This window comes from Mirounga angustirostris, unplaced genomic scaffold (genome assembly GCF_029215605.1).
Source record: "Mirounga angustirostris isolate CCGP_5_RB_7025 unplaced genomic scaffold, mMirAng1.0.hap1 SCAF_6, whole genome shotgun sequence".
Lineage (NCBI taxonomy): Eukaryota > Metazoa > Chordata > Mammalia > Carnivora > Phocidae > Mirounga > Mirounga angustirostris.
This window is the reverse complement of record NW_026991714.1, coordinates 24,273,633-24,286,597: the sequence shown is the minus strand read 5'-3', so window position 1 is coordinate 24,286,597 and position 12,965 is coordinate 24,273,633. Positions and strand designations below refer to the sequence as shown.

General features: G+C 53.9%; 1 protein-coding gene across 3 annotated transcripts in view; it reads left to right on the top strand.

Annotated features, from left to right (window-relative positions):
- The window catches only part of RASSF5 (Ras association domain family member 5), a 64,938-nt gene that overhangs the window by 45,062 nt on the left and 6,911 nt on the right, over positions 1–12,965 (top strand). The gene's annotated exons all lie outside the window — the stretch shown is intronic.

Genomic DNA, 12,965 nt, shown 5'->3' with positions numbered 1-12,965 from the left:
GCCTATCTTTCCTGTCCCTCATTTTGATGGGCTGTAATTCTCTGGACCAGGGGCCACATCTTGGTCATCGTTGTGTCCTCTGCACGTGGTAGGTGCTTGATGCATGTTTGATAAAGGAGGAGTGAGTGGGCTTGGAGCGTCCCTCCAAACAGGGAGCCCTAAGAGGTGCTGGGGCTCCCCAGAGGGCGCAGGCGCAAGCTCCTCAGCACACACAGGGTGTGGAAGCTGATCTCCGGACTGTTCTAAAGGGAAGCTTGCTAAGATTCTGGATGTGGAATCAATGGATTTTTCCAGTAACTCTGAAAAGAAAAATCTCACTGAGTGAGCAGAAAATGCAAGGACAACTTTCCAAACATAGAGCAGCTCCCTCCATCCCATCTGTGATTGCTCAGCTGTTTGCCCTGGAGGATGAGGGCAGGCAGGACTGGGTCACTAAGCAACCGGGCCCTGGCACCTGCTGGCAGGAGTTGGCCTGGTCCTTCCTAAAGGGGGGGTGCTGGTGGCGGGGGGGGGAGGGGGGATCATGCCGAGGGGCCCATGTGAGGGGGTGGGAGAGCCTCCTATGACAGGTTTCTTCTGGCTGCCTTTCCGCCATGGAGAGTGGCAGGCGGAGGGGGAGGAACCAACCCACTTCTTGTTTGTTTTCATTTCCCAGTTTACTTCTGAGCAAGACCCCGGTTTGGCAGTCCCAGTAGTTTGAGCATCCTCCTTTGGCCCAGGTGGAGTGGGGAGGGGGCGTGCTGCTCAGGGGACCCAGGCCCTTAAGTGAGCCCATTACCGGGCCTGGGAACCCAAGCCACGAGCCTTCACTGTGTGTGCCTCAGGAAGCATGCTTACTGCTCCAGGCCTCACTTTCTCCTTCTGGGATAATAAAGGCCATCTCAAGAAATGCAGATGGATGATGAATTTTGACGTGCGGAGGGGGGTTTCACAAATGGGGTACGTGGAAGCATAAAGCTCTGTTCACAGAACAGAGAGAAGGCAGCAGCTAGGGCTCTGCTGGGAAATGGTTAGAATGAATAATAATGGCAGTGAATCATCGGGCCTTGATGTGTGGCAGGCACTGTTCTAAGTGCTTTCCATGTGCAGACTCATTTGTGCTTTCCATCTAACTGGGGAAACTGAGGCACAGAAGCGGTTCTCGCAGTAGGAAGGGGCAGATCCAGGATTTGGGCCCAAGTCTGATGCCAGACCTCCTAGCCCCTAAGCTGTACTGCTTCTCCAAAAGCTCTTTCCAGAATTTTCCAAGTTGAAGCCCCGGCCGTGGGGCCCAAATGTGCCCACCAGCGCATCCCCACGTCGGCAGCATCCATCTGGGAGTCTCTGAGGATGGCGTACTTTGCCAGGCCATTGAGGAGTGGGAGGAAACCAAATGTCCCCACCCCTGAGCCTTTGTGACAGCAAGAGGACACACACTTGAGAAGACTCAGAGTTACCTGACAACCGACCGAGACACGTTTCAGTGTCACCAGCTGGCTCCCGGGCAGGGCGTGGGGTGGGGTTGGCCGGGCAGGTGGCACTGTGACAAGAGGCCATGTGTGGGCTGGTGAAGAGGCTCCGGCACCACCCGGCTTGCAAAGCTGAGGGCACAGGTGGGGTCTTCAGGGAGAGGGAGCCAAGAGGGACTGCACTCCTTCCCGCAGGCAGTGCAGGCCGTGCTGGGCCCTGGGTCCAGGCCCCCCCGCGCCGCTCTCCACCGCTGAATCATCTGAATCCCCCGTGGCACTGAATGTGCTGCACTGCGGGGAGCTGCAGCCGAGCTGAAGCTGGCGCGTGGTGGGAGAGGGGGTTCCTGCAGCCAGGGCACCCGCGGCCCGGGCAGCCCAGGAGCGGCCTGTAATTAGAGCACATGAGCGGGGCTTCTAAAGCCACCCCCCTCCCGTGGCCTTGTGACACTGCTGGCTTTGGCTCTGTGCTCTCAGAGCACATGGGATTGTCCGAGAAGCTGAGGAAGCCTTCAGAGTGTTCTCGTGCGGGGAGGTTCCAGTGTGGGAGAGGGAGGATGCAGTTTGGAGGTGGGGATGCATGGCCCTGAAGGTGAGCCTGTTCCCAGCTCCCAGCTTGATGACTTTGAGAATATGCCATGGCGCTGGGGCCTGCAGAAGAAAGAAGACAGAGAGAAAGAAGTGTTTCCCCAAATCTTTCTTTTGCTGACGCATCCATGTCCCTAGAACGTATGAAGTTGGAAAGCCAGACATAGCTCCTTGACCGTGGCCAGCCATGGCCGGCTGAAGGGAGAGCGTGTGAGGCCAGTTGGGGAGTCCCTGCGCCTTGAGTCACCTAACAACTCCAGTTGCTCCAGAATGGGGGTGCCTGGGCCAGTTTGTCTCCAGGCCCCTTCTAGATCTGTGTGCCTGAGCCCCTCTCTGGAGAGTCCCCTGGGAAGCTCTAAGACGCTGTAGAGCTCTTCTGAGTTGGGCTGGGCTGTCTGGGGCAGCCCGAGGGTCCAGCTATTTCTTAGTCGTGCAGGAGAGTGGCCGGCGCCCAGACAAAGAGCCAGCCCCTGCAGGATGAGGGCCACCTTGCTCACAAGTGGGATTGACTGCTCACTTGCGTGGAAGACAGAAAGTAAGGGACACTCCCAACTGTATGGGAACCAGATGAAACTCCAGTTGCCCCTGCCCTTGGAATCCCCTTTTTTAAAATTGTGATAAAACAGACATTACACAAGTACATTGACAGTGTTGTATGGCCAATCGCACGACCATCTCCAGAACGTTTCTGTCCCCAGCAGCCAGCAGCTCCCCATCCCCCTGTCCCCACAGCCAGCCCCATTCTACTTTCTGCCCCTGGGAATTTGACTGACTCGAGGAACCTCCTATAACTAGAATCACACAGCATCTGTCCTTTCGTGCCTGGCTTATTTCACTTAGTGTAATGTCTTCAGGGTTCATCCATGTAGCGTGTGCCATAATTTCCTTCCTTTTTATGGATGAATAATATCCCATGGCCTGTCCACACCACACTTTGTTTATCTATCCATCCGTCAGTGGGTTGCTTCCGTCTTTTGGTTTTAGTGAGGAAAGCTGCTGTCAGCAGGAGTGTGCAAATATCTGTTTGAGTCTTCGTTCTTACTTCTTGTAGGTATCAACCCAGAGGTAGCCTTGCTGGATAATCTGGTGGTTCTTTCCATTTAATCTTTCGAGGACTTGCCAGTCTGTTTACCAGGTGGCTTCACCATTTCACGTTCCCACCAGCAATGCCCAGGGTTCCAGTTTTCTCCACGATCTTGCCAATGCCTGCTATTTTCTTGGTTTTTGATGATGGCCATCCTAATGAGTACGAGGTGGCGTCTCATTGTGGTTTTGATTTGCGTTTCCCTAATGATGAGTGATGTTGAGCCTCTTTTCCTGTGCTTATTGGCCATCTGTTTGTCTTTGGAGAAATGTCTATTCCAGTCTTTTGTCCATTTTTAAAATTGGGCCTTTTTGTTGTTGTTGTTGTTGTTTTTGGGTTGCTGGGGTTCTTTATATATTCTGGATAGTGATCCTTTGTCAGACATATGATTTACAGTGCAATCCTCTTTAAATTGTTTCTGAAAGAGGAGCATCCAGGCTCCAGACTGACTGGACCCCGGGACGGGGTCTTGGGACTCACTCTGTCACCCTGCCCACCGTCATCCCTGACTCACTCCACAGTGCTCTGTCGATAGGTACCATGGACCAGGAACCCTATAGGAGCCGTATACAATTCTAGAACCTCTTGATCTCCCTATATTTGTTTTGGGGTTTTGTGTGCATGCGTATAAGCATGTGCACATACGCATGTCTTATTACTTCTTTGTGTTTCCTTCAGTTCATTAGGCAGATGTTTAATGAGTCCCTCCTGTCTGCCAGGCACCGTTCTGGGAGCTGCATCAGTGATGGGGCAGTCCCTGTCCTCGGGGAGCTTGCATTCTGTCATCAAGCTGATCAGCATGTGTGTAATGTGCGCTGATCGGCAGAGACAGCCAGGGCCACTGTGTCCAGCCACAGCTAGTCTGCAGGGGAAGGGGGCCCAGGGAGAGTGTCAGGGAGCCCCCCAGGGCAGAGTGCACGTGCAGCTTTGTAGAGGGCAGAAGAGCAAGCGGTGTCTCTGGGGCCCACGGTTGAGAGGGTTAGAGTCCACCTAGGCCTGCAAGGGGGTCCCTGGGACTAGGGTAAGCAAATACGCTGGTTTGCCCAGGACTGTCCTGATTCTAGCACTGAAAGTCCTGCACCCCAAGAAAACTCTCAGTCCCTGGTCACCCTACCTGGGACTCAGGAGTTGAGACCCCTGCTGACTTATCCACGAGGCATAGTGGTGTGTGATGTCAGAAGGGCCCACAAAAATGTTTTAATTCATCTTAAGATCGGGGGGAAGAAATTAACTTTTAGGTTGAAGAATGTGCTTTCTTATCTGATATTAATACATTTTTCTTTATATCAGTGCTATCCTAAAATAGCATTGATATAAAGCTATTATATCATGCTATTATAAAATAGCATTTCCCATCTTTTTTTTTTTTTTGGAGGAAGAGGGCCCCTCGGCCCCGAAGACAAAAGTGCTTAGGACGCACAGAGTCATAACGTGGCTCTGGCTGACGGGCCCGTGAGAGATCGAGGTGAAGGCAAGAGGACTCCCATGTTGAGTCAGCCCCACCAACCAGCCTTTCTCTGCCCCACCAGACAGCTGACTACGGATGATGATGCTGGCCACAATGACAGTTCACTAGCCACTGTTTATTGAGTGCTTGCTGTGTACGTGAAGTGTGCTAAGCACTTCCAGATGTGCGATCTCGTTTCATCTCTGCGACCAATGTGTCAAGAAGGCCTTGTTGTCTGTGCTTCACAGACAAATCCGAGTCTCGGGGAGACCGCCTGCACAGACCGAGGGCACGCAGCTGTGCAGGGCTGTGTCGTCTAGGGGTGAGGAACAGGGACGCTGGGTAATAACATACCAATCTCACTGAGTCCTTTCAGGGACTAAATGGGATTGTGACTTGGGAGGCCCCGGCCTGTTGGCGATTTTTGTCACGATCATGAGGCCGCAGATCCAAGGCCCCAGGGCTCTCTCGGCCTCCTGCAGGTGGCTGGTGTTCTCCACCCCGGACTCACCGCAGATGACCTGTCCCTGCTTGTAGACTGAGATGGCCGCCTGCGAGAGGGAGGGACACTGTGCTCAGGCTCCATGCTGGCCCCCTGGGGAGCCCGCCGGCGCGGCCCTCATCGGGTCCCCACACGCCGAGCCGCGCTGTCTGGTGCTTCCTCTTGGGGCCCGCACCTCTGCCTTCCCTCTGCAGGTGGCCTGCGCTCTCCCAAGGACAGGGACCGCGGCCCGCCGGTTTCCTGTACCAAGGTGACTTTCACAGCCCTCACCCCGTGGGCAACTCAATCAGTTACTGTGACTGACTGTCTGCATTGACCATCTGCTCTAGGTTTTCGTCTTCGGTCTCTTTCCAGTTTCTCAAATCCCACCCCCTTCTTACTCCCTGCTCCTCTGCATCCCCCCATCAGAGCAGCTCAAATCCCAAATCCCGCATGGTTATGCTTATACGGATGGCTCCCTGCTGAAACTTCCTTCCTTCCTTCCTCTGCTGGGAACAGCCTACTGGAGAACACACTTGAGGAGTTTCCAACCCTTTTATTTCTGGGATGTTGGACAGAGCCAGAGAGGGTTCTGGGAGAATCAAGCCCTTCACGGTCCAGGGTGTGGCTGGGGCGGCCATTCCAGAACATGGGCCCTCCAGGACCTGGGAGGGGGCCCTGTGGTGAGGCCCATGGGGCTTCCTCTTTCCCATCTGCTCGAGGCTGTCACCAAGGGACCAGTGAGCCTTGAATGTGGTCTGGGTGTTGAGCAGGGCGTTCTGAACCCAGCCCAGACAGAGGGGTGTCTGCCCCTTTCCCTCAGGGGTCCCTATTTAGGACGGGCATGAGAGAAACATGAAGTGTTTGGGGCCCGCGCCGCTCTAGGGGAGCAGGGTGGCCTGGAAGGTGTCTGCGGATGGTCCTTCTCACGCAGTCCAGCCTGAGGCTCTCCCCGCTGACATAGGCCTGGGGGTGCTCTCCGCCCAAGGGGCAGAAGAATGGCTGCTGACAGATTTGCTAAGAGCTGAGAAAGAGGAAATGCGGCAAAGGCTCATGGAGACGGGCTTCCGGGGTAGTTTTTGTTTTCTTTTCTTGAGTGGTGTGAGTTAGGAAGGTGTGGGCCTCCTTGAGCCTTGCTGACGGACGAGTAGAGAAAGCAAGCGGCCAGTACTGAGACCAGTCACGCCGTAGAGGTTAGAAACGTCTGGATACTGTCTCAGGCCAGTTCTTACCCCTGCGATTCGGGCAAGCCCGGCCATCCTCCGAGGGGCCCCACCCCCACCCCCAATTCTCTGAAATAGAAGAGGAAGCAGTGATGAAAGAAACCACCCCCTCCTCGAGGTAAACTCGTAGAGCTGCAGAGGTGTCTCACTTCATGATTTCACAGAGGAGGACACTGAGACCCTCGGAGGGGAGGTGACTTGCTGGTGGAGGTCACGGGTCATGGTGGTCTTGCATTCATTCTGACCAGGAAACTGCAAAGAGCTGAGCAGGGCTGGCCGCCAGGCAGAGCCAGCAGTCCGTGCAGCCCGGGCCTTTGCATCAGCCCCTTGGGGTGCGGGTCCGTGGGAGGTGCTCCTGGACCTGACTGCAGTCCATGGCAGGGCTCGGGGCTGGGCGCCACCCAGGCCACCCCACCCTGTCCCGGTCACCTCCTTGGAGGTCAGGGAGAGCTCGACGGAGCTTCGCAGCAGGTACCAAAGCAGCACAGTCATCAGCCATCACGTCTGTCTCCCTCCAGGGAACATCTAATTGGGAAGATGAGACTAACACGTGTGAAATAATAATTAAACCATAAAAGGCCGCGTACAGTTAGACCCAAATGCAGCCACACAGGCTGTGAAGGCACCTCCAGGGCCCTTGGAGTGCTGGATGCCGAGGCCCATGGCGTGTAGTAATTGGCAGCTTGGCCACGACAGGACTCTGAGGCGTCGGGGCCCCGGGGCTGGGGTTTGGGAGTCAGTCCCCGAGCCAGGGAGTGAGCCTGGCCGTCCGCCTGCCTCCCTTGCTCCGCCGGCGTGTCGCCTCCCCGCAGGAGCCGGGAGGAGAGCAAGCCCAACCCCAGTGAAGCCACGAAGCCTTTGCCTGCTTGTGGCCAAAGTGCCCATGAAGTGAGAGCCAAGTACAAAAGGCCGGTGTGCCGGGGGAGGACGCAGCTCTCAACAGGAGTATCGTTCAGGAGGAAGGCGGCGCCCAGCACAAACCTCTATATTAACCTTTCTCCATTTGGGAATTAAAACGGCAGGGATCTCCTAAATTAGGAGAGCAGAGAACGAGGAGAATGCCGTGGGCCGGGGAACTTTCATTCAGGACGCTGAGGAGACGGCGCTAGGGGAGAGGCGGGCTCCGTATCCTGAGCGGGACAAACGGCCCGCGGGGTAGTGCAGAGGGGGGACGCGCCAGATGCCCTAAGTAAAGTTTTACTGAAACACAGCCACGCTCATCCGTGGCCGCTCTGAGCTACGACGGCGGGGTTGCGTAGTTGCAGGGAAGACCGTATGGCTAGCAAAGCCTCGAATATTTACCCCCTGGCCCTTGACAGAAGAAGTGTGCCAGCTGCTAGTGCAGAGAGAGGAATGAACACACTCCATGGCACGCTGGCCAACCCTGATGAAGTGCTCAAGGAGAGTGGGAAGTGGGCTTGGCTCCCAGGGGTAGGGCTTCGGAGGCCTGGGAGGATAGGAACAGTATGTGCCTTTGGGTGGGTTTGATCATGTCCACAATGTGTTTGCAGCCGTGATCTCATCTGGTCTTACCTTTGCATGCATCCTATTAGGCAGTGAAGGATCTGTATTTCAAATCGATAGATGAAACTGAGGACAGAGACCGAGGCTTAAAGAGGTTATCGGATTTCCTCAAGATCACTTAGTTAGTAATGGGGGTCAGAGCCCAACTACATGCATAAGCATAAGTTCATCCCGCAGGCTTTTCTTGAGCCTCTGCTTGTTCCCAGCTGCAACTAGGCTCTGGGATGCCGTGACAGGTAAGGGAGGAGTAGGTACTTCTCTCACAGAACTCAGTCTGCACTGAAATCCAAGGCTCACTGCACTGCAATTCCTAGGAAAAAGTAAGGTCTTTCTCTCCCCCAACCCCTTGTAGGCAATGGGGAGACATTGAAGGTTCTTGAGCAAGTATCTATTATCTGCTTCATGCTCGGTGCCAGTAGGCATAAGAAGAAATAGAAGTATGGTATAAGTCATTAAGAAAATTCACTCTAGGGCGCCTGGGTGGCTCAGTTGGTTAGGCAACTGCCTTCGGCTCAGGTCATGATCCTGGAGTCCCTGGATCGAGTCCCGCATCGAGTCCTGCATCGGGCTCCCTGCTCGGCAGGGAGTCTGCTTCTCCCTCTGGCCCTCCCCCCTCTCATGTGCTCTCTCTCATTCTCTCTCTCTCAAATAAATAAATAAAATCTTAAAAAAAAAAAAAAAGAAAAGAAAATTCACTCTAGTTGGGAAGACAACTCAAGATAGGTAGTTTACTTGGAGGTTAATATAAGTGGAGGCATATTTAAGCGCCAGACAGTATAGTGCTAGCTTTAAATGTGGGTTAGCTTTAACCTTGCTGGGGCTCAGTTTCTTCATCTGTGAAATGGGAATTCGCATGAATTTGTGGTGAGGATGACATGAACTGATACAGATCATCACCATCATTCAAGGCAGGAGTGGCCAGAGAGGCCTGGACAGAGTGAAGGACCTCAGGTGGACCGACGGGAGCAATACGATGAAAGCATTGTGAAGGAAGAAGAGGCTGAGAAGTTGAAGAAGAGGGAGAGTAAAATTTTTAGCAAGAGTGAGGTTTGTGTGATTCAGGTCAAAAGAAAATGGGCATGAAGTTATCTGATGTGTCAGAGTGTGTCTGATGCTCCTGAGCCTGCTCCTCACCCTGGGGCCCCCCTCATTGCTGGGGCTTTCGGAGGCTGCTCTGTGTCCACCTGGGGATACTAGAAACCACAGGACTCATTCAGAGCCTCTTCTTCCGCCGTGACCAAAATTAAGACCTGTGTCATTGGTTAGAATGCAGAATTCACCGATGTTTGGGTTTCTGCTTAAAGTAAAATTCAACTTGGGGTAGATCTGCTCTGAGGTAGGCCCCAGAGCACAGGGGATGATCCTCTTAATTTTGTTGTTGAGGATATATATTTTTTTAAGTTAAGGACTTAAGTTTTAAGTTAGGACTCCTGGCACCCAGCCTCTTCACGTAGCTGTACCCTCATACCCTTGAGCACCGAGAGGCAACACAGCCCCTTCCATGGCTCAGGATATGGGAGCACAAACCTATTTTTCACCAGCACTGTGGCTGTGCCGGCTGCATTGGGAGCAGCTAAAGCATCTGCCTCCAGTGCCAGGGGCTGAGTCGGAGCAGACGCATGCCATGCTGCCCCGAGACGCACAGACCCCCTGCGAGAGACACCTCGGCGGCCCGTGTCGAAATGTGTGAAATCCTAACAGAGTCAGGTCCCCCTTCTGTCTCCATCTTGCACCACCCCGGGGAGACAAAACTCTATCTGCCTGGTTTCTAGCTTCGTACCCGTGGGGGGAAACCAATCTTTCACTTTGAGGACTTGAAAATCGGACAGGTGAATAAAAATGGAGGTCTTTGCCTTACCCCGTGAAGACTCCTATATTATTGATCTTGTTCACACAGCAGATACTTGCCTTTTAGGTAAATCTTTGGGGCAGTGAATATCTGTGGGTGCCAGAGCGTTAATTGTGCTGCTGGGTGGGGACCCTTGGTGTCTGAAATTGCCCACAAGGGGTCTATGCCAGTTCTCCTCAAACATTGCTGCCCGTTAGAATTACCTGGGAGAGTAAAAAATCCCGATGCCTAGGCTGTACCCCACACCATACATCAGAATCTCCAAGATGGAGCCCAAGCAGGGTTTCTAGAGATCCGCTAGATGATTCTGTGTGTAGCCGAGTTTAAGAACCACTGGCCTAGATTCTGTACCCTCCCTGGGAGGGGAAAGGATCCGTGGGCTCTCGCGACTGTGGCTCGCTGGCTGATTGGCTGGCCTACTTCGGCAGGTGATTCATTCAATCCGTGGGTCAGAGCTTGTCTGCCAGATGGGGTGGGCAGGAGCCATACCAGCCCTGGGGGCCGACCTTCCAGCCTGGGGGTGCTCCACATGCTGGCCACACAGGGCTCGGGGCACTCCCGGATGGGGTGGTGAGATCAGGATGGCCATCTTCTGCGTCAGTCCGGGAAGGGGTGGCCTCAGATGCTTGCGTCACTTCCCCAGGTTTGTGGTGGGCAAGGGGGAGGAATAGATGGGCTATCTGCTGAAGAGAAGGGGAACAGGAAGAAGAAACCTTTACTTACAGCAGCTGTGACTTGCTGTACCCAGTCCCAGGCCTGGAATAACTGACTTTTGAAAGCCATGAACCAGCTGCCTTTTCTTACAGGGCAATGGCTGTAGCTCACTTGGAAACTATGAGAGGAGATCTTCCAGGAGCTTCTAGAGTTTCCTTTCCATTATTTAACTCTTTTTTGGGTAGGTGAATATGAGAAAGCTGTCAGCTCCTGAGGAGGGGACAGCCCGTGTGCTTCAGAGATGGGTAGAGTGGAGCCCAGGATAGGAACCAGATAAGTGGTCTTTCTGACTGGCAGCTCCCACGGTTGAGCCGTGGCCGGGTACATCTGGTCCCATAGAGGTGGTCCAGTTTGGGGGGCGGTTTCCGGGGAGGTCCGTGTCTCTGGGAACTAGCTGTGGGAAGGGACCGGGAGTGAGGAGCTCCATGTGAGGATCTCCGGATTGATGCATCGCCGGTGAATGAAGACACTTTCTGAGGTTCACGGCGGTTGTTGCTTACCTCGGGCCTAAAGGAGGTGCCCTGGGGTGTGCTTCCCCTTGGGTGCTCTTGGATGGAGTCGCGGTCCAGTTCCAGAGCCCGAGTGGCCATGCAGGAAAGGGTGGCTCCCGCGTGCTGGCAGCCGTGTCCCACTGGAGAGATTGGAAGGCCCTCCTCGCCATCTTTGCAGGGGACATGGTGCCCCTGGGTCCTGAGTCCTCTGGGGCCTGGCCCACTGATCCGATTCACCTTGGAAGAATGTTTCACAGGGCCCATAATTTCTGGGCCTCGGTCTGACAGCTGCACACCCCAGCCCTCATGGAATGGCACGGAATTTCAGTGACCATTATGGGAGTGGCAGAAGCGACCGTCCTAGAGTTGTCATGTGGTGAATTGAGAAGAACATGGGCTCCAGACATGGACGCACTGTGTTCCAGGCTCCACTCAGATGCTTACTAGCAGTGGCTGCACAAGCGTGCTCTGTAACCTTCTCTAGCCCTGTGATCTGTGAAATGGGAGTGGTATGAGAGAGGGTATGAGAAAGGATGGAGCACAGGGCTGGTACCGGCAGGATCCCTGAGGAAGAGGATGGGGGGGAGGGGCAGCCAGACCAAGGGAAGATGCAGTGATGGAAAAGGGGTGTCGGCTCATCTCCATGTAGAGGGGTGATGGGGGACGGGGGGAGGCCACACCAGCTCCCGTGGCAGCCACAGAACCTGACATGTTATCAGCTCTGTCAGGTTGGAAAGTGGGAGGAGGAAGGGCGGGCATCCTGCTGAGTGTGCCCTATGTCTGGGGACGGCTTGCTGAAGGGAGGACTGCAGGGACAGACTCCGGTAGGGGGTCCTCTTGTGTTCCACCGGGTGCTGTTGCCGTGACAGGGCTGCTGGGAAATCTGCCAGCCAAACCACACTCCTGCAGGAGGGTGCTGGGTGGTGGCAGGGAGGCAGCGGGGAGAACACAGGGGCCCTGCCTCTCTGGGCCTCAGTTTCCTCATTTGCCAAAGGAGAATCCTGACCCGCCCCAAGTCTGCTCAATTTCTAAAATCAGGTGAATTCTGGGTGGCTTTTTACCAACTTACTTGTTTTCCCAAACCATGGCTCCCGCTGCACACGGGCAGCATGAAGACCGCATCCGGAGGGTGGGCGGCGGTGAAGTGGAGAGAAATGCAGGGAATTGATTGAGGGACAGAGTTGCTTAGACCCCAGAATTCACCCCCACAGTGTGAAAACCTATGACCTCCATCTCGTTCCTCAGCGTTGTTCTTCCCTTATCCTTCCTTGGCGGTGGGGAGCGGGGGCGGGGGGGTGGGCAGCAGGGGAACCCCTGGGAAGAACACAGCAGAACAGCCCTGGGATTTCCTTGTAGGTCTGCACCTACCAACTCAAGTTACTGAGCTCCTCTGAGCCCTGGTTGTCTCACCTGAAAATGTAGGTAATAATCTCCATCTCACAGAGTTTAGGTTTGTGAGGATTAAAAGAGACAGTGCTTGCCGGGTTCTTGGTACAGAGGAGGTGCTAAGTAGATGTTGGTTGTCCCCATGCCCCAGGAGAGGAGGCTGATTCTCTCAATTATTGTAGAAGAACAGCCCCCTGTCCCCTTCCGGTTCACTCGTTCATTTGACAAATATATATGGTTGACCCCTGAGCAACTTAGGGGTTGGGGGCGCTGCCCCCCAGCACAGTCAAAAATCTGAGTATAACTTTTGACAGCCCCTAAACGTAACCACTAATAGTCTGCTGTTGCCCAGAAGCCTTACCAATAACATGAACAGTCTATTAATACAATTTTGCATGTTATATGTATTACACACTGCATTCTTACACTAAAGTAAACTAGAGAAAAGAAAATGTTATTAAGAAAATCATAAGGAGGGGCACCTGGATGGCTCAGTCAGTTGAGCGTCCAACTCTTAATTTCGGCTCAGGTCATGATCTTGGGGCTGTGGGATTGAGCCCTGAGTTGGCTAGCGGGGAGTCTGCTTGAAGATTCTCTCCCTCTGCCCCTTCCCCTCTCGTGCTCAACCTCTCTCTCTCTCAGATAAATAAATAAGTAATTAAGTAAATAAATAAATAAAATCTTAAAAAATCATAAGGAAGAGAAAATAACATTTATAGCACTGGACTGTATT